The 23,670-nt window shown below is 47.6% G+C and overlaps 1 protein-coding gene across 1 annotated transcript in view; it reads right to left on the bottom strand.

Moving 5' to 3' along the window:
- GATAD1 (GATA zinc finger domain containing 1) overlaps window positions 1-19,435 on the bottom strand; it is a 170,415-nt gene extending 150,980 nt beyond the window's left edge. The window contains exon 1 of the mRNA XM_086941859.1: window positions 19,391-19,435. The gene's annotated coding sequence lies outside the window, so the exon portion shown is untranslated. The remainder of the gene's footprint in view (window positions 1-19,390) is intronic.
- Between the last annotated feature and the right edge of the window lie 4,235 nt (window positions 19,436-23,670).

Genomic DNA, 23,670 nt, shown 5'->3' with positions numbered 1-23,670 from the left:
TACTTTATTGTCTTGGTAGGAAAAGCTTTTTCTTCATGTGCGAGGGACAGAGTCGGGGTGCTAATGTCACCACTTGGCGATGCTGGATAGGTGCTGGGCAAACGTTTTCAGGACCATTCTGGCACTTAAAAGGTTGTTCCTAAAAGGATGTTCTTCCCACGCCTGGGAAGATATATTCTTAAGAAATGTTATTATTCTATATAAATAGCAATTTAATGTAACTTTGGTAAAACCTGAAGCTCTTGACCTTCCCAGATTTGATTATTTACACGAACCAGCAGCTGACGAAAAATCCTACTACCTGTCAAGCTGCGAGGTTAAAAGCAAGGTCGCCTGGACACGAACTCAATAATAGCAGTGGAGGGGTTGTAATTTCCTCATTTTAAGTATTACAAACGACACTTAACTTGAACTACATTGAGAGTTAATCATGCTGCAGAAACAGATGGTAACAATAAAAGAGAACAAAGAAAAGAAATCGAGGGATGAAGTACACTAAGCAAATCAAATTTCAAAGCTTTATTCGACATTTGTCATAAAAGCATCCTTCCTAACCCTATTACAATAAATACTACATTTAAAAATGATTCTAAAACACATATTAAACAATGACAGTCGAATATTATACATGAAAAATACAGGAAAGTTTTCAATTATTTCTAAAAATAGTTTCTTTAAAAACATTTCATACAATAGAATGATTAGATTAGGGGAACACCATTTCATTTACATTTGACTTTAAAGTGCGTGTGCGAATTGTCCATGCCCACGCAAGAAATTTAGCTACGGCAACAACAAATGGTGTGGAACAATCAGATTCAAGTATTCTGAGGGCTGTCGATTGACTACGGGTGCCAATATTTAGGCACACTGGCTTCAGCCATTTACGTCTGGGGCTAGCATATAATGGGCAACAGAACAACAAATGGGAAATGTGCTCTATTTGATCTTTACAATAATAGCAATGATCATCCCACATTGGAGACCAGTGTTTTTTGAATGCATTCACTGGTAAAGTTCCTATACGAAATTGAAAGTATAGTTTCCTATCATGTGGTCGTTCTATTATGTCCCAATATGTTTCACATGATGGATACATTTTAATATCACAAAAGCGAGTTGTCAGTTTTGATTGGGAACCTTTACAGAACATTGTTACATACACCATCTCCCAATATAGTTCTTTCAATTTTGCTTTCGAAGGAAAGCTAGCCACATCATGGTTGCCCCAGAGGTGTTCCAGCTTTAACAATACAGGAAGCCCCCGTAGTTCTTTTAGCCATTCAATACAATGAAAACGATCGAACTCAACAACATCCTCCAGAGCTGCAGCATAATGGCTCAGCTCTGGGGTCACCATCAAACGTCTCCAGTATAGAAGTGGCCGTAGTCTGGCTATGTCCTCGATATTTTTTCTACCAAGGTCCAGTTTCAAAGGAATTGTGGGTGTGCTTTGGGGAACCATAACAAGCCCTCGTAAAAATCTGTTTTCTGCACGTCCCAACTCTCCCAAATTTGAAAACCCCCATAATTCGGATCCATATAAGCAGGCGCCTAGTACTTTCATATTGTATATTTCAAGTGCACAGTTAACCGGCTTTGTTAGCGATTTACGATGTTTTAGGGCAACTGCGCCAGCAAGCTGGTTAAACTTCAATAATGTCTTGTTAATATGCGATTTCCACTTCATGTTTGCCTGAAGGGTGATGCCTAGGTAAGTAAAAGCATCCACTTTCTCTAAAGGAGTACCTTTGTATTTGATTACACCTTTGAAAGAGGACTGATAGTTTAGGCACATGAATTTGGTTTTGGTAGTATTCAATTCAAGGCCCCTACTATCACAGAATTCACCAAAGGCATCAACCACTTTTTGGAGACCGCTCGGGGTGCGTGAAAGTAAAAGCGTGTCGTCCGCAAACATTAGGACCGGGACGTGGGAGCCTGCTATGATTGGAGCATCGCTTGGGGATTTCATTAGATGGTCAACAATTCCGTTTATGTAGATTGAAAATAGTGTTGGTGCTAGGACGCACCCTTGCCTTACTCCTCGTTCTACTGGAAAAGAATCTGTGACTTCTCCTTGCTTGCCCCATCTGATTTTAGCAAAATTATTATCATGGAGGCGAACTAGGAGGGTGAGGAGTTCCTGGCTTAGTCCTACATCAGCCAGGGTCTGCCACAATTTTTCTCTAGGGACTAAATCGAAGGCTGCTTTTAAGTCCACAAAGACAGCATACAACGAGCCCTTTTTAAGTGTGACATTTCTCCAATAGATGGTTATAAAGTAGAGAACTTGGTCAACACTGCTAGTCAGTGGACGGAACCCTGCCCGATAAGGGGACAATATGTTCTTTTCGTCAATCCATTGTTGCAGCTTATTCTGGACTAAGCGCCCCATCAATTTTTGCGCTGTGTCTATAAGACTGATGGGTCTATAGTTTTGGGCTAATGTTTTATCTCCTTTTTTAAATATGGGGATTATTTCTGCTCCCTTCCATGAATAGGGCACTTCCCCTCCCATCGCCACAGCATTTGCCAACATTTTAAAGTAAGAACACCAGGCAATCCGGTCCGATAGGAATACATCGACCGGGATGCCATCCATGCCTGGCGCTTTCCCCCCGCTATACAATCCAATGCTTTGCTCACATCCTTCTCATCAAATATTTGGTTTTTGAAAAAGATAGATGGGGGGGGTTGATCAGAGATGTGGGCAAGGTTACGGGCATACTGTGGTTTAAAAAACTCAGTCCATTTGTTTATGGGAACATTGTTTTGTGGCTGGGCAGCTATTCCTCCCCTCTCCCATTTTACTATAGCCCAAAAGCGCTTAGAATCCTTTGCTGCACAGGCCTCCTTCAAGTCCAGCCAACCTTCTTCATCCCAGCGTTTCCTGGCCTGTTTTTGGGTTTGTCTGTATACATCTCTCGCCCTCCTAATTGCTATTGCATTGCCTGTTTTCAGTTCCAGACTCAGATTGTGTTGTGCCACCCTGCAACTCTTATCATACCAGCCTTGCCTCTGTTGAATTTTTTCCACTTTACAGGGATCTGCTTTTTTGGTGAAAAAACTTTGTATTTTAGCGAAGAGGTTTTCATGGGCCTCCATCATGTAGTCTTGGAAGTTGGGCATCCCTTGATGAGACTTGATGTTATTTACTTCATCGACTACTAGTTTTTTAAGTACCTCTAATTTTGTTGTGTCCTCTATCAGCATTCTCCATTTGAGATGGCGTAGGTTATTTGAACATGCTACATCCTGCGTCACCATTCCATTATTATTGGTTTGCACTATAGACTCATAGTGGGAATAGAATGTCAATCGCAGGGGGTTGTGATTGCTTTCTAGTCTATCTTCTACAACCATGTCTAGCATTTTACTCCACATCCTTACATCTAGTAGTATATAATCAATTCTGCTAGTTGATCGACCATTGTCAAACGTATTATTTCCTCTTAGGTCGGAAGGCAAGCGCCCATTTGCCGCTCTCAAGCCTCTAGCTAGACAGAGACTTTTTAGCTGGATTGCCACACTACTCCATTTTTTAATGGCTGGCAACTCCAGCTGTGGTATTCCCCACTTGTCGTCCTCTTCCTCAGACAAAATCCTGTCCTCTTCACCCAGGGGCTCAAAAGTGGCGTTAAAATCACCGCCCACTATTATTTGGCTTTGTGGTGTTAACATTTCAATATTCTGCTCTAAGATTGTTACAGTATTTGAGGATTTGCCACTAGCCACTCCCCTGGCATAGACATTAAACAGAATAAGCTCTTGGCCATTATCCCATCTAACGATGAGTGCCATAATATCATTAGATGGTATGGATAGTTGTTTTATGGTACAATTCAAAGACTGGCGTATCCAAATTAACAGGCCTCCAGAGGGACGTCCTAGGCGATTTCTAGTTGCTGGGATGTAAAAATTTAGATACCCCTCTCTAAAGGTTGGAATAAGAGACCAGGTTTCTTGCAGCATAATGATGTCATGTTGGTCAATGAATTCAACCCATTCCAATGTGGTTATCTTGCTTGCTATGCCTGCAATATTCCAGGATACAAGGGATAGTAAGATAGATTCTTGTTGAGGCAATAGCTGGCCATTTTCATATTTGCTTGCATTTGCTTTACTTTCTGATGTTACTATTTTTCCCTCCCTTGATATAACCTTGGTCCCTTTCTCCTCTACAATACAGACAGTACCCTCTGTAACTATTTTTGGCTCTTCAGGAGCAGGGTTTTTGCATACCATATGGAGTGGTTTCTGTTTATCCATATTCTGATTGGCCAAGTGAGTGCATATCATATTTCCTCCGCTTACATACTTTTGCAACATCGGCCTATTGGGAGAAGCCGAATCACGGCTTGTGAGTCAATCACATTAATTTAAATCGGATAAAGCCGAGAAGCAGTTTTCCAAATTTAGCCCCCAATCACAACTTGGACCACCCCTAGCCCTTCTAGTTCCAACTACTGACCACTTAGTCCTTAGGATACTTGGTTTTGCCACTAGGCCTCTTCTGCTATAAAAGAAGTCCAACGTTAGTGGGATTATTTCTGCCGTTCTACGTTGTGGTGGAAAGATATTAAGCAGAATGTCTGGTAATACATCTGGGCCCTTGAGGTTTAGTACCACACAATCCCCGGCAAATTTCTTTGGTTTAGTCCCTATCCACTTTACTCTTCTTGCTGTTAAGAGATCTTCGGACAGCTTTTCTTTGCCCCATGGAGATATTTGCATATTATTACCTAACCACTGCAAAGATTTGTTTAGAAGGGAGTCAGGAGTCTCAATCTGGTCTTTTTTCAACGGTGGGACATTAGCAAGTACTAAAACCAGGGGAGAGGCTTCCACTATCAACCCTACAGGGTTTAATTCTAAATGGAGATCAGGTGTTAAAACATTCCCTTGGGTTGTCGGAGGGACTACAACTGTGGGGTTGTTAAGATCATTTCTAACACTGGTTACACCTGTCTGGGTTGGGTCGGGTGTTGCTTTTGGATTACCAGTCATATTCACCTGTTTTTCATCTATTTTATTCATGATTGAGTTTGGAATTTCACCCATGTTATCATTTGTAATTTTTAAGAGGGACTCCAGTTTGTGTACTTTATCAGACAAATGGTCTATTTTGGATATGAGCGGTTTAATTATTCGTGATATCTTGGATTCTAACATGCCCATAAACTTGTTCGATAACAGCTCATCCCAATCTATTGTACCGCTCCCTTCCTCCCTTATTTCATCAGTAACACTTTTGTGTTTAATTTTGGGGGGGTTGCAGGTTTTTTGCTGCTGGACCGTAGCCCTGGTCTTTTGGGGGGGACCTTAGTGGACCTTTTAGCCGCTCTTGGAGCAGGGACAGGCGTTGGCGGAGTGATGCTCTCTTCAACTATCTCTAAGTCATTGCAGGACATATGTAGCTCATCCCCCGTTAGTAGATCAACATTTATATCTGGATGTAAGACATTTATAGAAGCATTTAATACTGAGCAATCATTATTTTCTGCGGTTTGAGCATCTATTATATTCATTGCTTCAGGATCCAGTTCAATTAAACCTAAAGCTTCTCTTTGGGAACAAGGAGGAGAGTCATTAAGCCCCAAGGAAGACCTCCGTTCACTATATATTTTTGCCACCCTGTGTACTAAATAATTGTCCATAGTATTAGCAGGGGTGTTGGGTGTTTTCTGTTTCGACATATTTCAACACGATTGTGAAGTGCTACGGGCAAGATGTTACCCTTACATCTATAGACAGTCAATAGCAGTAGAGCGCAGAGGCAGATGACTCACGGTACTGATGATGTTAAAGGCCTGGTCCAGTCCAGTCGTGGCCAGTCTTGGACTGTCTTAGACTGTCTGCCCTTTGTCCGGGCTTCGTCCGGGCGTCCCGCTCGCGTCCCGCGACGCGGAGGACGGCGGCAATTTCAAGCGCCTCCGGGCGCGGTGACCCCAGAGATGTTTTTCCGGGTCGCTGGGCAGTCTGGGAAATGTAGTTTCCCTCCGCTCGGCGGCCGCGAGAAGGACTCGAGCGGCGGCGGGAGGGAAACCAATGCAGTCCGAGGCAAGGTGAGGTTCTGGCAGCTCAACACCCCCAGGCAAGTTGTGGCAAGTTGTGGCAAGACACCCGCTCCACCGAGGACGGCGGCAATTTCAAGCGCCTCCGGGCGCGGTGACCCCAGAGATGTTTTTCCGGGTCGCTGGGCAGTCTGGGAAATGTAGTTTCCCTCCGCTCGGCGGCCGCGAGAAGGACTCGAGCGGCGGCGGGAGGGAAACCAATGCAGTCCGAGGCAAGGTGAGGTTCTGGCAGCTCAACACCCCCAGGCAAGTTGTGGCAAGTTGTGGCAAGACACCCGCTCCACCGAGGACGGCGGCAATTTCAAGCGCCTCCGGGCGCGGTGACCCCAGAGATGTTTTTCCGGGTCGCTGGGCAGTCTGGGAAATGTAGTTTCCCTCCGCTCGGCGGCCGCGAGAAGGACTCGAGCGGCGGCGGGAGGGAAACCAATGCAGTCCGAGGCAAGGTGAGGTTCTGGCAGCTCAACACCCCCAGGCAAGTTGTGGCAAGTTGTGGCAAGACACCCGCTCCACCGAGGACAGCGGCAATTTCAAGCGCCTCCGGGCGCGGTGACCCCAGAGATGTTTTTCAGGGTCGCTGGGCAGTCTGGGAAATGTGGTTTCCCTCCGCTCGGCGGCCGCGAGAAGGACTCGAGCAGCGGCGGGAGGGAAACCAATGCAGTCCGAGGCAAGGTGAGGTTCTGGCAGCTCAACACCCCCAGGCAAGTTGTGGCAAGACACCCGCTCCACCGAGGACGGCGGCAATTTCAAGCGCCTCCGGGCGCGGTGACCCCAGAGATGTTTTTCCGGGTCGCTGGGCAGTCTGGGAAATGTAGTTTCCCTCCGCTCGGCGGCCGCAAGAAGGACTCGAGCGGCGGCGGGAGGGAAACCAATGCAGTCCGAGGCAAGGTGAGGTTCTGGCAGCTCAACACCCCCAGGCAAGTTGTGGCAAGTTGTGGCAAGACACCCGCTCCACCGAGGACGGCGGCAATTTCAAGCGCCTCCGGGCGCGTTGACCCCAGAGATGTTTTTCCGGGTCGCTGGGCAGTCTGGGAAATGTAGTTTCCCTCCGCTCGGCGGCCGCGAGAAGGACTCGAGCGGCGGCGGGAGGGAAACCAATGCAGTCCGAGGCAAGGTGAGGTTCTGGCAGCTCAACACCCCCAGGCAAGTTGTGGCAAGTTGTGGCAAGACACCCGCTCCACCGAGGACAGCGGCAATTTCAAGCGCCTCCGGGCGCGGTGACCCCAGAGATGTTTTTCAGGGTCGCTGGGCAGTCTGGGAAATGTGGTTTCCCTCCGCTCGGCGGCCGCGAGAAGGACTCAAGCAGCGGCGGGAGGGAAACCAATGCAGTCCGAGGCAAGGTGAGGTTCTGGCAGCTCAACACCCCCAGGCAAGTTGTGGCAAGACACCCGCTCCACCGAGGACGGCGGCAATTTCAAGCGCCTCCGGGCGCGGTGACCCCAGAGATGTTTTTCCGGGTCGCTGGGCAGTCTGGGAAATGTAGTTTCCCTCCGCTCGGCGGCCGCAAGAAGGACTCGAGCGGCGGCGGGAGGGAAACCAATGCAGTCCGAGGCAAGGTGAGGTTCTGGCAGCTCAACACCCCCAGGCAAGTTGTGGCAAGTTGTGGCAAGACACCCGCTCCACCGAGGACGGCGGCAATTTCAAGCGCCTCCGGGCGCGGTGACCCCAGAGATGTTTTTCCGGGTCGCTGGGCAGTCTGGGAAATGTAGTTTCCCTCCGCTCGGCGGCCGCGAGAAGGACTCGAGCGGCGGCGGGAGGGAAACCAATGCAGTCCGAGGCAAGGTGAGGTTCTGGCAGCTCAACACCCCCAGGCAAGTTGTGGCAAGTTGTGGCAAGACACCCGCTCCACCGAGGACGGCGGCAATTTCAAGCGCCTCCGGGCACGCTGACCCCAGAGATGTTTTTCCGGGTCGCTGGGCAGTCTGGGAAATGTAGTTTCCCTCCGCTCGGCGGCCGCGAGAAGGACTTGAGCGGCGGCGGGAGGGAAACCAATGCAGTCCGAGCCAAGGTGAGGTTCTGGCAGCTCAACACCCCCAGGCAAGTTGTGGCAAGACACCCGCTCCACCGAGGACGGCGGCAATTTCAAGCGCCTCCGGGCGCGGTGACCCCAGAGATGTTTTCCGGGTCGCTGGGCAGTCTGGGAAATGTAGTTTCCCTCCGCTCGGCGGCCGCGAGAAGGACTCGAGCGGCGGCGGGAGGGAAACCAATGCAGTCCGAGGCAAGGTGAGGTTCTGGCAGCTCAACACCCCCAGGCAAGTTGTGGCAAGTTGTGGCAAGACACCCGCTCCACCGAGGACGGCGGCAATTTCAAGCGCCTCCGGGCGCGGTGACCCCAGAGATGTTTTTCCGGGTCGCTGGGCAGTCTGGGAAATGTAGTTTCCTTCCGCTCGGCGGCCGCGAGAAGGACTCGAGCGGCGGCGGGAGGGAAACCAATGCAGTCCGAGGCAAGGTGAGGTTCTGGCAGCTCAACACCCCCAGGCAAGTTGTGGCAAGTTGTGGCAAGACACCCGCTCCACCGAGGACGGCGGCAATTTCAAGCGCCTCCGGGCACGGTGACCCCAGAGATGTTTTTCCGGGTCGCTGGGCAGTCTGGGAAATGTAGTTTCCCTCCGCTCGGCGGCCGCGAGAAGGACTCGAGCGGCGGCGGGAGGGAAACCAATGCAGTCCGAGCCAAGGTGAGGTTCTGGCAGCTCAACACCCCCCAGGCAAGTTGTGGCAAGACACCCGCTCCACCGAGGACGGCGGCAATTTCAAGCGCCTCCGGGCGCGGTGACCCCAGAGATGTTTTCCGGGTCGCTGGGCAGTCTGGGAAATGTAGTTTCCCTCCGCTCGGCGGCCGCGAGAAGGACTCGAGCGGCGGAGGGAGGGAAACCAATGCAGTCCGAGGCAAGGTGAGGTTCTGGCAGCTTAACACCCCCAGGCAAGTTGTGGCAAGTTGTGGCAAGTTGTGGCAAGACACCCGCTCCACCGAGGACGGCGGCAATTTCAAGCGCCTCCGGGCGCGGTGACCCCAGAGATGTTTTTCCGGGTCGCTGGGCAGTCTGGGAAATGTAGTTTCCCTCCGCTCGGCGGCCGCGAGAAGGACTCGAGCGGCGGCGGGAGGGAAACCAATGCAGTCCGAGGCAAGGTGAGGTTCTGGCAGCTCAACACCCCCAGGCAAGTTGTGGCAAGTTGTGGCAAGACACCCGCTCCACCGAGGACGGCGGCAATTTCAAGCGCCTCCGGGCGCGGTGACCCCAGAGATGTTTTTCCGGGTCGCTGGGCAGTCTGGGAAATGTAGTTTCCCTCCGCTCGGCGGCCGCGAGAAGGACTCCAGCGGCGGCGGGAGGGAAACCAATGCAGTCCGAGGCAAGGTGAGGTTCTGGCAGCTCAACACCCCCAGGCAAGTTGTGGCAAGACACCCGCTCCACCGAGGACGGCGGCAATTTCAAGCGCCTCCGGGCACGGTGACCCCAGAGATGTTTTTCCGGGTCGCTGGGCAGTCTGGGAAATGTAGTTTCCCTCCGCTCGGCGGCCGCGAGAAGGACTCGAGCGGCGGCGGGAGGGAAACCAATGCAGTCCGAGGCAAGGTGAGGTTCTGGCAGCTCAACACCCCCAGGCAAGTTGTGGCAAGTTGTGGCAAGACACCCGCTCCACCGAGGACGGCGGCAATTTCAAGCGCCTCCGGGCGCGGTGACCCCAGAGATGTTTTTACGGGTCGCTGGGCAGTCTGGGAAATGTAGTTTCCCTCCGCTCGGCGGCCGCGAGAAGGACTCGAGCGGCGACGGGAGGGAAACCAATGCAGTCCGAGGCAAGGTGAGGTTCTGGCAGCTCAACACCCCCAGGCAAGTTGTGGCAAGTTGTGGCAAGACCACTAAGCATTAGTACCTACAGGGGCGCTTTGTGAGACAGTGACTTTAATCGGAGTGCACAAAACTCTTATAAGCATTTAAGTACCAAGATACCACTATATGGAAAGGCCATCTAATAATCGGATCTACCGCTCCCTTAGCACTTCTTAAAACAAGTATCAACATCGCAGTTCCGATGAGAAGCATAGAGTCACAGACAAAGAGAGAGGGCAGAGCATGCTAAACCCATTCTATAATCTGTTATAAAAAGTGGTGTCCATGTCAGCTGAGAAGATGCAGTGACAGAAACAACCAGGAAGCCAATGCTGCACACAGAATAACATGGGATTCTGCAAAAAAATAAAGTACTGGCATTGGGAGGGGTGGGCAGGTCACGATAGCAGCAAGGAGGATTTGGACAAAAAAGGTATTTTCTCTGACAATTGGAGCGAGGCGGTGTTTCTCCTGGGTGCTGTAGAGGAAGGGGGAGGAGCAGGCGCACGGTGCAGCAGGCTGTGTCCGAGGGAAAGTTTGCTTTTCTCCGTGATGGATGACGTCTCTGGCTTGGTGTGATGGGGGAGGGCTCCTGTCTTCCTGCAGGAGTGTTGATGCTTCAGTCCATCTGTGTCAATCAAGTCGCAGTTGTGTTGGTAATTGAAGGAAAACCCTGAGTAAACGTTAGTTTATAAAGGGAGTTCCCTTAGTGCACAAAACTGCGCCATTGATTCATTCTGCACGTCACAGCCTCCGAGGTGCTTCAATCGCACCTAGATTAGTACATGAATAAACCGGCGTGATTAACATCAAATCGCTGCACCATGGGCGTCCGCAGACATTTTTCCACGGGGGGGGCAAAACATCATCACCATCCTCCGACATGATGTGTGCCAGGTGGGGCACAAAAAACACTGGGGCGCAGAACTGGGATAGACTCAATTAAATGCCAGGAATCCAGGACATGTGACTGACCCTGCCACAGGCCCACAAACACCACCTGTAGGGAAAACGCTAAACTTTCTGACAAGGTGCTTTATCTCTGTCAGATAGGTGTGCAGACTTCCGGGTCCTCGATCCAACACCAATCAAGACTGTCTTCAGCACGATTCGATTTTTATCAGAATACTTTAAAAAAGCCTATGATTAAAGCACCAGATTAAATATACTGTATGCACAGTGTATGTTAGGGATTATTTGTAGCACAAATATTTACCAATATTTGCTTCTTGGTGCTAGAATTCATGATAACTTGTATCCAAAGTTAAAGCACAACGTCAAAGTTAGTAATAAATAATGCATCAATCACACACGCTAGTGTTTCGCCAATGGGTGCTCCCTTTGCTAGAATTCCCCGGGCATTGCTACATTTTACACACATTCAATTAATTTATACAAAATAAAATGTATAGGTCCAAATGTTAGCTATATTTTTGAAAATACACTTAGAGTCCCTCTACGTGTAGTCACTGTCAAACTGACAACTTGCCCACGTTTAGGGATACAATAATGGCTAGCTCCCTTATGCGGAAGCCTGGCACTGTAAATGTGTGGCACATGTGGCGCCCGCAGCGGCGGCACATCACAGGTCCAGGGATGCTGAGTCTTACACAGTGGTCGAAGTGGGGAAAAAAAGTAGGGGAACAGGGGGCGGAGAATCAAAGGGTGGGAATAACCCAAGGATTGGATCTGTGGGTGGAGCCAGCGGTGTAGCCAGAATGAGCAGACATCCCAATTTTTAGTATTGTTTGGCATTTCACTGCCCAGTTTAATCAACCAATGGATACACATGCTTATTTAAGGTTATAATAGGTTATTGACATTAAAATATATTCACAAAGTGGGATATGCTTCTAATCACAGAATGTACGAAATACGATAAAATGTGGAAACACAAGCCATTTGTCTCAGAGCCATGGAGTTTCTGTCATCAGCACTACTCCCTTTTTCCACAACAGCAGTTCAAACATGAATGGCAAAATATCCTAGTTTGCAAATGTTTTCTCTAAAATTATGGCTCTGCCATATTTGCATCATAATGCAAGATCTGCTGCATGATCTGACCATTTAAACTAATAAATTGCTTGTCGCTCAAACATATCAAAAGTTAATATAAAATGTGACTTGTGTTTCTGCGGAGTGGATGGCCTATTGTAAAAGTTGACTGATCACCTTTCTCACGGCTGCGTTTGTATGTTACACTGGTACTAATAAGGCAAAATCTTTCCAGAGACGGATAGATAACATGCGTACACACATCAAAATAATAAAATATCTGAAAATATACTGCATTACACTGCAGCCTTTTTTTTAATGCATAATTGAGTCAACACTATGGCATAATGTTGTCATCCTTTGCTGCATAATTAATGCCAGTGGCCCCACAGCAGGCAGCACATGTTAAAAGTGCTTGTGAATGAAGCCGGGTGACTGTAAGTTTGCGAACTTAGTTTGGTGTGCATGCAAATCCTGCATTGACAATCTCTGGTGAGTTGCAGCTACTACTGCTGAAACAAGGCCAATAAAGGTACCTTTGAGTGAGGCAGACTGGCCTCAAGGGTAGGGCCAGCCATAGCACTGGTGGTGTCCCGTGCGTTAATGTTTGTTAGCGCCCCCAATGACCACCTCTGCCATGGATTTACTCACTACCACCCATTAATTGTGCCCCCCAAGTTTCCATGACCACCCTATCTCAGATGCATTTAATTTGATTTACAGCGCCACTCATACCATTGTAGGGTGTCAGAGCACTTTACATCACACACATTACACAGAGACAATCAATATGTGTGTAAATCACTGTATAGAAAATGTTACATAAGACTAAGGACTACAAGGTGTAGGAGTCACATGACAACCATACTAGTAGCCTGTATAGTTTTATAGTGATTGGTCTGGAGAAACACAATACCCGGAATTTAAAACGGAATACCATGGTTGGGGGTTCTCCTTAATAATCAGAATTGATTTCTGTCCAAAAGAACACTTTTTGGGACATTAGGATAATCAAAGACTGGGGGGTGGGGGGAAACATAACGCTCTAATTTATACCTTGCAGTTTGTAATGCAGCTCTTAGATGACAGTTAATAGCTCACTGTTCTAAGTTAGGATTTTATCTTATAAACTGCAAGTAACAAAAGGATCTCTCTGACAAAAGCAGTAGCCCACTGACCTGTTTACATTATTTATTTATTTATTTATTTATTTATTTTTTCCTCATTACGCAACAGTTAAAAGTAAGGAGTTTTCAGGGACCTTTCTCAACTTCGTGGCTCCCCTGAGAAAAGAGACCCCTTACGTCCATACACTTATAAGGAGGAGGATTGTTGTATCGTAGTAGGTTGAGCTAGCCATATTTGCTACTCTTACAAGCCTTCCTCGACATTGTTGCGATAGCGTAATCATTGGACAGTTTACAGAGGAGTAGTGGGAAATCCAGGAATGTTACCACCATGTTACGTGCACAATATATATACCGCTCCATTAAATTCACCTCTTATGATATTCTTCCCACAAGTCCCAGAATTTATATTTTTTAGAGGCATATTTCTTATTTTTATCTAGGTTGAACACTTCCAAAACTGAAGCCAGCCATTCATTATGAGTGGGGGGCACAGGAATTATCCATTTTACACAAATTTCCCTTCTTGCCAAGAGAATCAGTATGAAAATTAAGTTTTCTTGGGCTTTAGTAAAAGGTCTTCCTACATTCGTACTTGAGACCCCAAAGATAACTAGGTCGATACTTACAGAAAGTTGTCTTCCAAAAACCCCTTCTAAGGTAGTACCCACTTCTTTCCAGAAGGCGTCCAGGTTGGGACAACGCCAGAACATATGCAGGTCATCAGCCATCTGTAGACCACACTTTGGGCAGCTCTTCACTGTGGCCCCGTTCAGTTTGGATAATCTTTTCGGTGTCCAGTAGGCTCTGTGTACAGTGAGTAAATGATTTCTTTTGAGAGCAGCAGACGTTACAATTGACCAGCATATGCTCATAGATACTTGCCATGCAACACTTGTATCCAGCGTCGGCAGGTCTTTTCCCCAGATACTTTCTGGAATTCGGAAGTCGTCCTCCCCAGCCGAGATTAGAGCCCAGTACCAGAAGGAAATTTCTTTCGGAAATGGTTTGGACGTCTGCATCTTTATCTCCAGGGCGGTGTTACCTTTTCTAGTTTCTTTGAGGGACTTGCTCCAACTCAGTAGTTGGTAATATTTAAATTTCGAAAGAGTGGAGTTCGTGCATTGAGATAATATATCCCAATCTAGAAGTTTATTTTGAAACAGGAGCTGTCCCCATTCCGTTATTCCTGCTGATCTTAGCGGTATCGCTAAACTGTCTTTAAGGCAGTCTGGTGTGATCTGAGAATCCCAGATCGGGGCCTTATCACTGTAAAAGGGGATATCCACTGTGGATCTATTACAGTACCACAGTCTAGCTGCAGATTTCAGGACCTTCAATTTAATTTTTTTAAAGAACTTCGGATGACCGAATTTATAGAGAAAGTGGCTGGAATTATTTGTTAAAATTCGTAGGTATAATGGATAGCTTTCATAAGGACCCAACAGCACTCTAATACTTTTAAATTGGAAGGCCCTGCAGTATTCTAGTAGATCTGGGCTTGCTTTACCTCCTTGCTCTTTAGATCTTCTTAATTTACGCCATGCGATTCTTGGTTTTTTAGAAGACCATATGAAACTGGATAGGTCTCCCTGCATCTTTTTTATCTTGTCTCTATTGAACTCGAGCGGGATAGCGTTAAAAATAAAGGTGAATTTTGGTAATATTGCCATTTTTATGATGTTCGATTTACCCAGGAATGTTAAGGGCAGAGCTCTCCAGACTTTCAGTAACTTCTTTACCTCCATCTCTACCCTATGAAAATTTATTTGGGTAATTCTATCAATCTCCTTTACCATATCAATACCCAGGTATCTTATCTTTTCTTTACTAAAGGGGGATATGAAATTTTCATTCCAGCTTACAGTTTCAGTTTTTGTTTGATTTATCTGATAACCAGATATCCTTCCAAAGTTTATTAAGGTCTCTTCAGTTGTTTTGAGAGCCTCTTCTAGGTTTGAAGTGAAAATCATGAGATCGTCTGCATATAAAGCAACTTTCTTGTGCCACCCTTGATAGCAAAATGGGGAGATTGAAGGGAGATTCCTAAGATATTCTGCAATCGGCTCAATATAGAAATTAAAAAGCAGGGGGGAGAGGGGGCATCCCTGGCGTGTACCTCTACCTATTTGGATGTTATTAGTTAGGTGACCATTAATTAGTATTTTGGCTCTGGGCGAGTTGTAAATATTTTCTACGACTTTTATGATGTTGTCCCCCAGTTTAAATTTCTTTAATACCTCACTTAGGTAGGACCAGTTTACCCTGTCAAATGCTTTGGCAGCGTCAACTGTAATTATTGATAGTGGGATTTTCTCTACAATAGCGATGTCAATTGCCCCGATCAACTCCTGTGTGAGATCCTGAAGATGCCTTCCTGCCATGAAGCCCTTTTGATTAGAGTTTATTAGTGACCCCGCTATTTTCCCCAATCTTTTTGCCAGGATTTGAGTAAAGATCTTATAGTCACAATTTAGGATGGATATTGGGCGATAGGATTCGCATTTCTTTGGGTTTTTACCTGGTTTCAAGATAATAGAAATGGTAGCATCGTTCCATGACTCCGGGATTTTAATGTTGTTTATAAAAATCTTGTTAAATAGTATTGTTAATTGGGGAGCCAGCGTATCTTTTAGCTTTATATAGAATTCATTTGGGAGGGCGTCAGGACCTGCAGCTTTTCCTCTCTTTAGTTTTTTTATCGCTTGGACAACCTCCTCTGCTTTTATTTCACTATTTAAATTTTCTTTTTCCTCTGGGGTTAAGACTGGAATGTTTTGTGCTTGTAAAAAGTTGGTTATCTCCTCAATTTTTGGATTACAGTCCTCAGTGTAGAGGTTGGTAAAAAAGACCAAGAATTCTTCTTTTATTACTTTCTCTTCAAACCTTCAAACCCATTATGAGAGCTGTCTGTTGGATCTATACAGTTTATTTTATTTCTAGCTTGGTCTGTTTTAAGCTTCCACGCGAGCATCTTCCCGCAGCCCTCTCCATATTCATAATGGGCAAGTTTACTGCTTTCCCATCTTTCCCTAATTTTGCCTTCTAGTAATGTCGATAAATTTTCCTTCAGATTGAGCCTTTCTTTAATTAAGTCTTGACATCTCAAGGCAGAAGTGTCTATCAAGATCTGTCGGTCCAGTGTTTTTATCTTCTCTTCTATTTTCTGGATCTCTTTTTTTGCATCTCTTGATTTATGAATGGCCAAGCCGCAGATCTTGCCCCTTATTACTGCCTTATATGCGTCCCAGACCACTTGGGGTGAAGCACTCCCATTATTGTCTTGGAAATATAGTTCTGTCTCCTGTATAAGTTGGTCATCTCGGTAATGTTATATCGTCATTTATTTTTAATGTCATTTGGACAGTCGAGTGGTCTGAGAGATGAGCAGGAAGGTGGATCAGTTTATGAGTTTATGAGTATTTTCTACTAGCCCCATATCTATTAGAAAATAGTCTATTCTTGAATGTATACCGAGCTTTTTATTATTAAAGGTAAACCTGTCCTGTTTGGTGCCCTTCTCATCCCATACATCAATTAGATTTAGATCCCTTTTATATATTCCTAACCATTCTCTCATTTTAGGCAGACTGACCTGTTTTCTTTTTGGGAGCCGATCTGTATTTGGATTTAAAATTATATTAAAGTCTCCGCCTAGAATCACGGGAAAATTAACCGAAATCAAATGGGAGTATAGTGATTGTAATGGGATAGGATCATCTATGTTAGGGCCATAATACCCGGCTAAAATAAAGGTGTTATTAAGTATGCTAATCTTAGCTAGCGCCCATCTCCCCTTAGGGTCTGTCTCGGATGATAAGATTCTTGCCTTCAAAGATTTTTTTATGAGGATAACAACCCCTTTTGTGACGCACTGTTGGTCAGTACAAACATAATCCTCAACCCAATGAAGAGTTTTAATGATCTCTTCCCATTCTTTTCTAAGTAGGTGTGTTTCTTGTAGAATTAAGATTTCGCTATCAGCAGATTTTAGATATTCAAAGATTTTCCTTCTTCTGCTCTTAGTTCTTAACCCATTAACATTCCAGGTGATTATTTTTATATTCTTCAGGTTTTTTCCCATCTCCCTCTGTAAAGTGTTTTGCATCCATTATTAATCAACTGGTTCCTGATTATCTCCTTTGCTTTAAGATGAGGACTTTTTTTTATGTTTTTCCCTATTTTGCTCCCAACTCTCATGTGCTCCCCCCCCCTTCTCCCCTCTTAAAAGTGCTGAAAACCACTTGTGGATGTGGTAATAAAAGATAAACGCGAAAAAGAAAAGAAAAAAGGAGGGATGGGGAGACACATACCCTCCCTGGGAAAGCCTCCCTTTCCTTTGGGCCTTAATTATAGCCCTCTTTGAGCCCCGTGCCTGCATTCAAATAAGGTAATTGAGGATACTAGTGTTGTAAGAGTGTCTTAATACTAGATTTCATTTCTCCATTTTAGGTATATACCGTCTAGAGTACATATATTCAGACTAGGAATGGGATTGAGCTTGAATTTGAATTTGATCCCGCATCTGTACTAAAAGATTATCAACTTCAAGAGGATCTTTGATGTTATACATCTTATTCCTCCACATAATCCTGAGTGAAGCCGAGAACTTTGGACTGTAGCTCCCAATGATTTTAGTTCAGGCATTTTTTGACCCAGTTCCCATTGCCTGTCTTGTGTCACTTTCACAATGTCAGATCGGATCCTAAAAGACCAGTCATCCCTGTTGTATGCTCCACATTTTAGTGCTTCACTCAAGATCCTCTCTTTGATGTTGTAAGATCTAAAATTCACCAGGATCTTCCTTGGATTCTTCCTCTCTTTAGGTTTTCCAAAAGGATCACGGTGTACCCGCTGAATGTCATTTTCCAGGTCTAGGGTTTTACTCCATGGAAAATAATCCTCTATTAGCGAAATTATAAATTTCTTTATAGCTGACCCTTCTTGACCTTCCGGCACATTAAGAATTCTCAGGTTAGATCTTCTAGACTGATTTTCCAAGGCTTCCAGCTTTTCCTCCATACTTTTGTCCTTTGCTTTTAAGTCTCTAATGTTTCGTTCTGATGCTTCCACCCTCTTAGTTAGACCGACAGCTACCGCTTCCACTGTGGAGACCCTCTCGTTTAGTGCCAGTAACTTTGAGTCCAATGATTCGAATCTATCATGGAGTTTGATTTGGTTTTCCTCTGATATCTTAAACCTGGATGTCATCTCAGCAAACATTTTTTCCATTAGGACCTTCATACTGCTACTAGGCTCACAATGAATCTTGTCAGATTTTGAGTTAATGTTAGTTGTATCTAAGTTGTGGGCGTCAGGGGATTCGATATTTATAGCATTCTCCAAATCTGAAGCAGGAGGCATAGTTGGACAGCTCAGGGTAGTTACAGTTCCAGAAGAGCCTTGAGGTATAATCAATGTTTGACTCAGGGTCTGGCTGGAAGGAGACCTCGAGATCAGGTCCTGAGATTGGGCTGTCGTCTGTGGCACCTCATGATCCTGATTCTCTAACTCTCTCATAGAGATTTCTGCCAAAAATTTGCTCGGGTCGCTTACATCCCCCAATAGTGGCTGAGATAACACCGGTGAGGCCGACTTTTCCATTACAGCTATAGTATCGAATTTGTCCTGCACTTTAAAATAAGACCTCAAGGAAGGTGTGATTTTTAATGCAGATTTTCTTCTCCTCTCAGCTACTTCCAGCCTCCCTTCTGACACTCCTTTCTTATTTAATGGTATCCCTTTATCTATTTTAGGAGCTTTACGCGAAACTCTCTTAGTGATTCGCGGAATTACAGGTTGTTTAAGAACCGGTGGAGCTGATTTTTTGAGAAATTGCCTGTTCCTTAAGCAGTAAGTGGACTTTTCCTGCTGTACCAGATCAAGTTCAGTTTCGGGTTTAGCAGCCAGACCCAAATTATCTACTTTATCTACTATAGTGTCAATTTTACCTATATCACTGAAACTAGCTAAAACCCCTGTCTGCTTTGATAGTACAGGGATTGCTGGGGGTGAGGAAACGCAAACTGTGCTTTCTTTCTGCCTCTCCACTTTTACTCTACCCAGCCTCCTTAAAGTGGTATGTTGTAATAGTAGATGTAGATAGTGTGGCAATATATTGTTCTCACAAGCTCCCACCAAATAATTCACCAGGAACAGATAGTCAGGGGGGAATATTTTATACAGGCTTCCCAAAACTGACGTGTCAGTTACAGACAATGTGCTATTAAACTGAGGCTGGTATATCTTAACCACTGCCTCTGTAGAAGGGAATTGCGTAAATCTCTTGTTGCTTTGCTGAGCCTCAGAACTAGGGACCCCCCAGGAGAGTTTACGCGAGCTCTAATCACTTCTAACCCCCCCGCCTTACCTCTAACACAGAATGAGAATCGGCTCACTGCTTTCCTGCAGTTTCGTCGCGCTTGCAGAGCAGCCTCCCACTTCCCGGCGTCTGTGCTTGTGTTGAACGCCGAATCACCGATGAGCAGGCTCGGTTTCCCGCTGCTCGCTGCTGCAACAGCGGGGGTTGGGGGAGGATCTAGGACAGGATCTCGAACGCTGACCGGGATCAGCATGGAGAGTCGGGACGTTATCCGGCAAAGGCAAAGGCAATTACCGCAGGTAGGAAACAGGCTTTTCTTTTTAAAGCACTTGCGGTGCTCCGTGAAAACAAATCTGAAGCTACCACTAAACTGAAGCTACGTGCAGGACCACCGCTAAATACTACAATTAATACATTTAGCACGCCGTGATTATGCTACAGTTGCCCCTAGACACTATGTTTTTCTTACTAGCATCCTCACTGCACAGTACCGCGCGTGGAGCTCAGGCACGGATCTCCCGACCGGTCTCAACAGCCGGCCGCCATCTTCCCTGTTTCCCTGTTTACATTATGTGCACTTTGTGATCTGCATGGCGCATGTTCTTTGCAGCCAGTACATTAACCCTCTGAGCTACCTTTACATGAGTCAAAACTTCCACTAGACAAAATTCTGATCTCTCTCTAGGAAGAACATTAAACACCAGAGTCATCATGACATTTTTATTGTTGCCGAAAATTGCTGGAGGCCAGGAAGGAGGCAGCAAGCATTTTTAAAACCATAATATACATGCAAACATGATGCCTCCACCTAAAGTCAGCCCCCAGTGCAGTCACACTGGTTGCACCGCCCTAGAGCTGGCCCTTCTCAAGGGTCCTGTGACCTCAGTGACAGGGTCACTGTTGCTCTAGGGTGTGCTGCTTCATAAGACTGCCCGCAAGAGTGGAGGTGAACTTCGGTATGGATAGTAGTTGAGAAGCCTTGAAGTTTAACCTACACTTGTCATGCTAGGGTCCACCTGCTGGTGCGAAGACACCAGGACTTCTAAGGTGTTGCGAAGCCTTCTAAGGTCTAGCATGTGATTGTGCTCTCGCAGGAGAGTGGTCTGGTGGACTGGTTATTAAGGCTAAACCTGGTTCCCAGTTCCAAATTCAGCAGCTCTGACCATAGTGCCACATCCTCTCCCCTACTGAACACCGTACTGCCCCACTGAGAAAAACTCCCACTGTCTACAACTACAACCCAATTGTTGCCCTCTATAAACACCTGGATGCGCCTCAATTTAACATCCTGCAAAATTTAGCAAACCATGGGAAATGTAAGCAGGAACAACATGGTTACCTTAATGCTTTTGCACTCACTATTCAGAAATCAGTGAGTGCTTTTTCCTGAAAAGTTAAAGACACGACTACAAGGCCCTGAATGGACCCATTTCAATGGCCATTGCTTATATCCTTACTAAACATAAGCAGTATGGTAAAAAGACCACATCCCTGGACGCAGAGCCGCAGCACACATTTTGCTTTCCAATCCACACATTGCAGTACCTCCAGGATTGGTGTGCTAGTTCCAAGTCCAGCGAAAACAAAGACAAGAAAACAAAAATAGCGCTTCACTGGCAAACTCTGTAAAAGTGGCGCTAATGTGTTTCAGTGTGAATAAAATCAGTTTGGCCAGTTTTCTACCACTCTGTCTTACTTTATTTAGTTATTTGTATATGTTTAGCCTTTTATTCCCAATGCTGCACTTAGGAATTAAAATGTCAAAAAAATGATACTTCCAGCAAAAGCGTCTTTATTTTTTGGACCCATTTCACAGGGAAGCAAATAAAAGAAAGGAGAGGAAAGAGATTGAGAACCCCGTCTTGAAGTCACGGTTTTCATGGGCGTCCACAGGGGGGGCAAGGAGGGTCGCTCCAGGGAGGGGGGCAAGCGCCCCTCCTTGCCCCGCCTGCGGACGCCCATGCGCTGCACGGAGCTTGCGGCAACTTTTTTGTATAATGAATTCAGCAACTCACTGAGCCATACGGCATTCACTAAGCTGGTTTAAAGCACCCGAAGGAGGCAGGGGTGCTGGTAAGGGACTTCTTGAGCACAAAACAAAGGTCAGTGCTGCAGTTGGTGTAGGATTCTTGACTGTTTCCATTGTTAAGCAGAGGATAGTACGGGCATTTCGAGTTGTAGAGTGACATTGGCAGACAGCGAGCAGATGATTGAGAGAGGAGGATTAAATCAGGTTTGAGACCCTGCACTCCTGCTTTTAATTCCTAGAACATACACTGGCACTGCATGTCCGACACAACCCCTGACAGACCTGTGGGGCTGGGGAATCTACAGTCACACTAACAGAGCCCTTTGAAATGCCAATATGGCTGAAGTAGTGGCAGTCACAGGTTGGGGGACTTCCCCGAAAGGCCAGGAGAGCCGGAGTTGCAGCAGTCACTAGCCAGGAGAGTCCTCTAAAAGGCTATTGGGGGGGCGTGGCCAAGATGGCGGGCTGAGAGGTCGCACTTGCCGAGAGCTCCCGGGCCCCTGAAACCCTGCACCGCTCGTAACCGCTGATTCCCCCCCGGATCAAGCGGTGACTGAGCCTGGAGACCCCGGTGGTGGTGTGGAGTGATCATTGAGCCTTGATTGCCCCGCCGGAGTTGCGATTTTGACCGAGATAGCCTGGGACGGAGCCCGCTGGGCGGCTTGTGTGCGATCCGGAGGCCGCGAGACCTCCAGGCTTGGGGTCTCGACGGTGTGCTCTGCTGCCTGTGAGTGACCCGCTGAAGTGCCTGTGCCGCGGTGCCAGAGTGGGTGCCGAAGGGGACTTCGCTAGCGGAGCGGAGCCGACCGGAGGAGGTCGACGAGAACGGAGCTGAACGGAGGAGGTCGACGGAGGCGGAGCCGGCACCCGGCTGCTACGCAAGTCCGGGGCTTGAGAGTACTCGCCTCGTGCGGCCGTTCCGGCCCAACCCCGGCTGTGGAGGAGTGGTGTTGCGCCCCCGGAGCAGATAGTCCCCTAGGAGTGCCGGCCCCGGCTGCCCCTGCCCCGCGAGCCTGCCCTCCGGCTGTGTTTCTCGCCACTGGACTTGCGACGGGGGTAGGCCTCACTCCCTGGGCGTTGGCCCATTGACTGTAACGGGCGGCCATTTTGTGAACTCCGGCCCGGCTGCTCGGCCTTGCTCGGGATCTCTGTGTGGCGGTGCTTCCTGGCCGGTGAATAGCTGCCCTGGCCCTGGTGATCTCTTCGCCGAGCGACGGCCATCGTTGCCTCCTGTGCCGCCAGGATGTCGAACGCTAGGGGACAAAGGAGGGGCGATCGGACTTTGCCGGACATGTTGGGACGCGGTGCCCTACGCAGCGGAGGGAACCAAACCGCCACGACCTCCCCGGCCCCGTCCAGGGGCGCTGATGGCGGAGAGCCCCCGGTGACACGATCATTCCTTGAGTCGCTGTTCAGCTCCTTGCGGGAGGATTTTCAAACTTTGAAGCAGGAGGTGGCCGGGGAGGTCCGCGAGATACGGAGAGAGGTGGACTCCCTGGGGGAGCGGGTCAACACTGTGGAGGAAGCTGGTCACTCCAGGGACGAGGAGATCACCCACCTGCAGCAAGAGGTCCTGCGGCTGCGGGAGCAACAGATTGAGCTGCAGGCCCACGCCGAGGACCTCGAAAATCGGTCCAGGCGGAATAACATCAGGGTCCGTGGCGTCCCGTCCGGCGAGGAGGGTGAAGACGTGACCGCATACCTGGAGGCCCTCTTCCGTGCAATTTTAGGGGAGTCAGAAGACTTTCAAGTCCGCATCGACAGGGCGCACCGGGTGGGCCGCCCCCGCAGGGCTACAGCACCCCCCCCGGACATCCTGGCCTTCCTGCCGGACTTCCCCCTGAAGGAGCGGATCCTCCACGAGGCGCGGAGGCAGCAGCCTTTCCGATTCCGAGACCACCCGGTGGCCCTATATCAGGATTTATCTACGGTCACACTGCAGAAGAGAAAATCCTTTAAAATCGCCACAGACTTCCTCCGGGAGCAGGGGACGCAGTACTCTTGGGGGCACCCTTTCCGCCTGATTTTTAGGTGGAACGGAACATTGCACCAGCTCCGGTCCCTCCAGGATGTCTGCGCGGTGTTGGGCATCACTGCATCTGATACGGACACCCCGGCACTGCGCCGCAGACGAAGCACTCGGGACGGTTGGCAGCAAGCTGGGGAGAGGCGATCCCCACCGCCGGAGCGACCGGACTCGCCCACGATTCGGACGGACATGTCGGCCGCCATTCAGGAGGCCTCCAGAGCGACTGGTGAAGTGGCCCTGACGGCCTGAACTTACTCCGGGGGGAGTCTG

Source organism: Lissotriton vulgaris, chromosome 10 (genome assembly GCF_964263255.1).
Source record: "Lissotriton vulgaris chromosome 10, aLisVul1.2, whole genome shotgun sequence".
Lineage (NCBI taxonomy): Eukaryota > Metazoa > Chordata > Amphibia > Caudata > Salamandridae > Lissotriton > Lissotriton vulgaris.
This window is presented reverse-complemented; position numbering and strand designations above follow the sequence as displayed.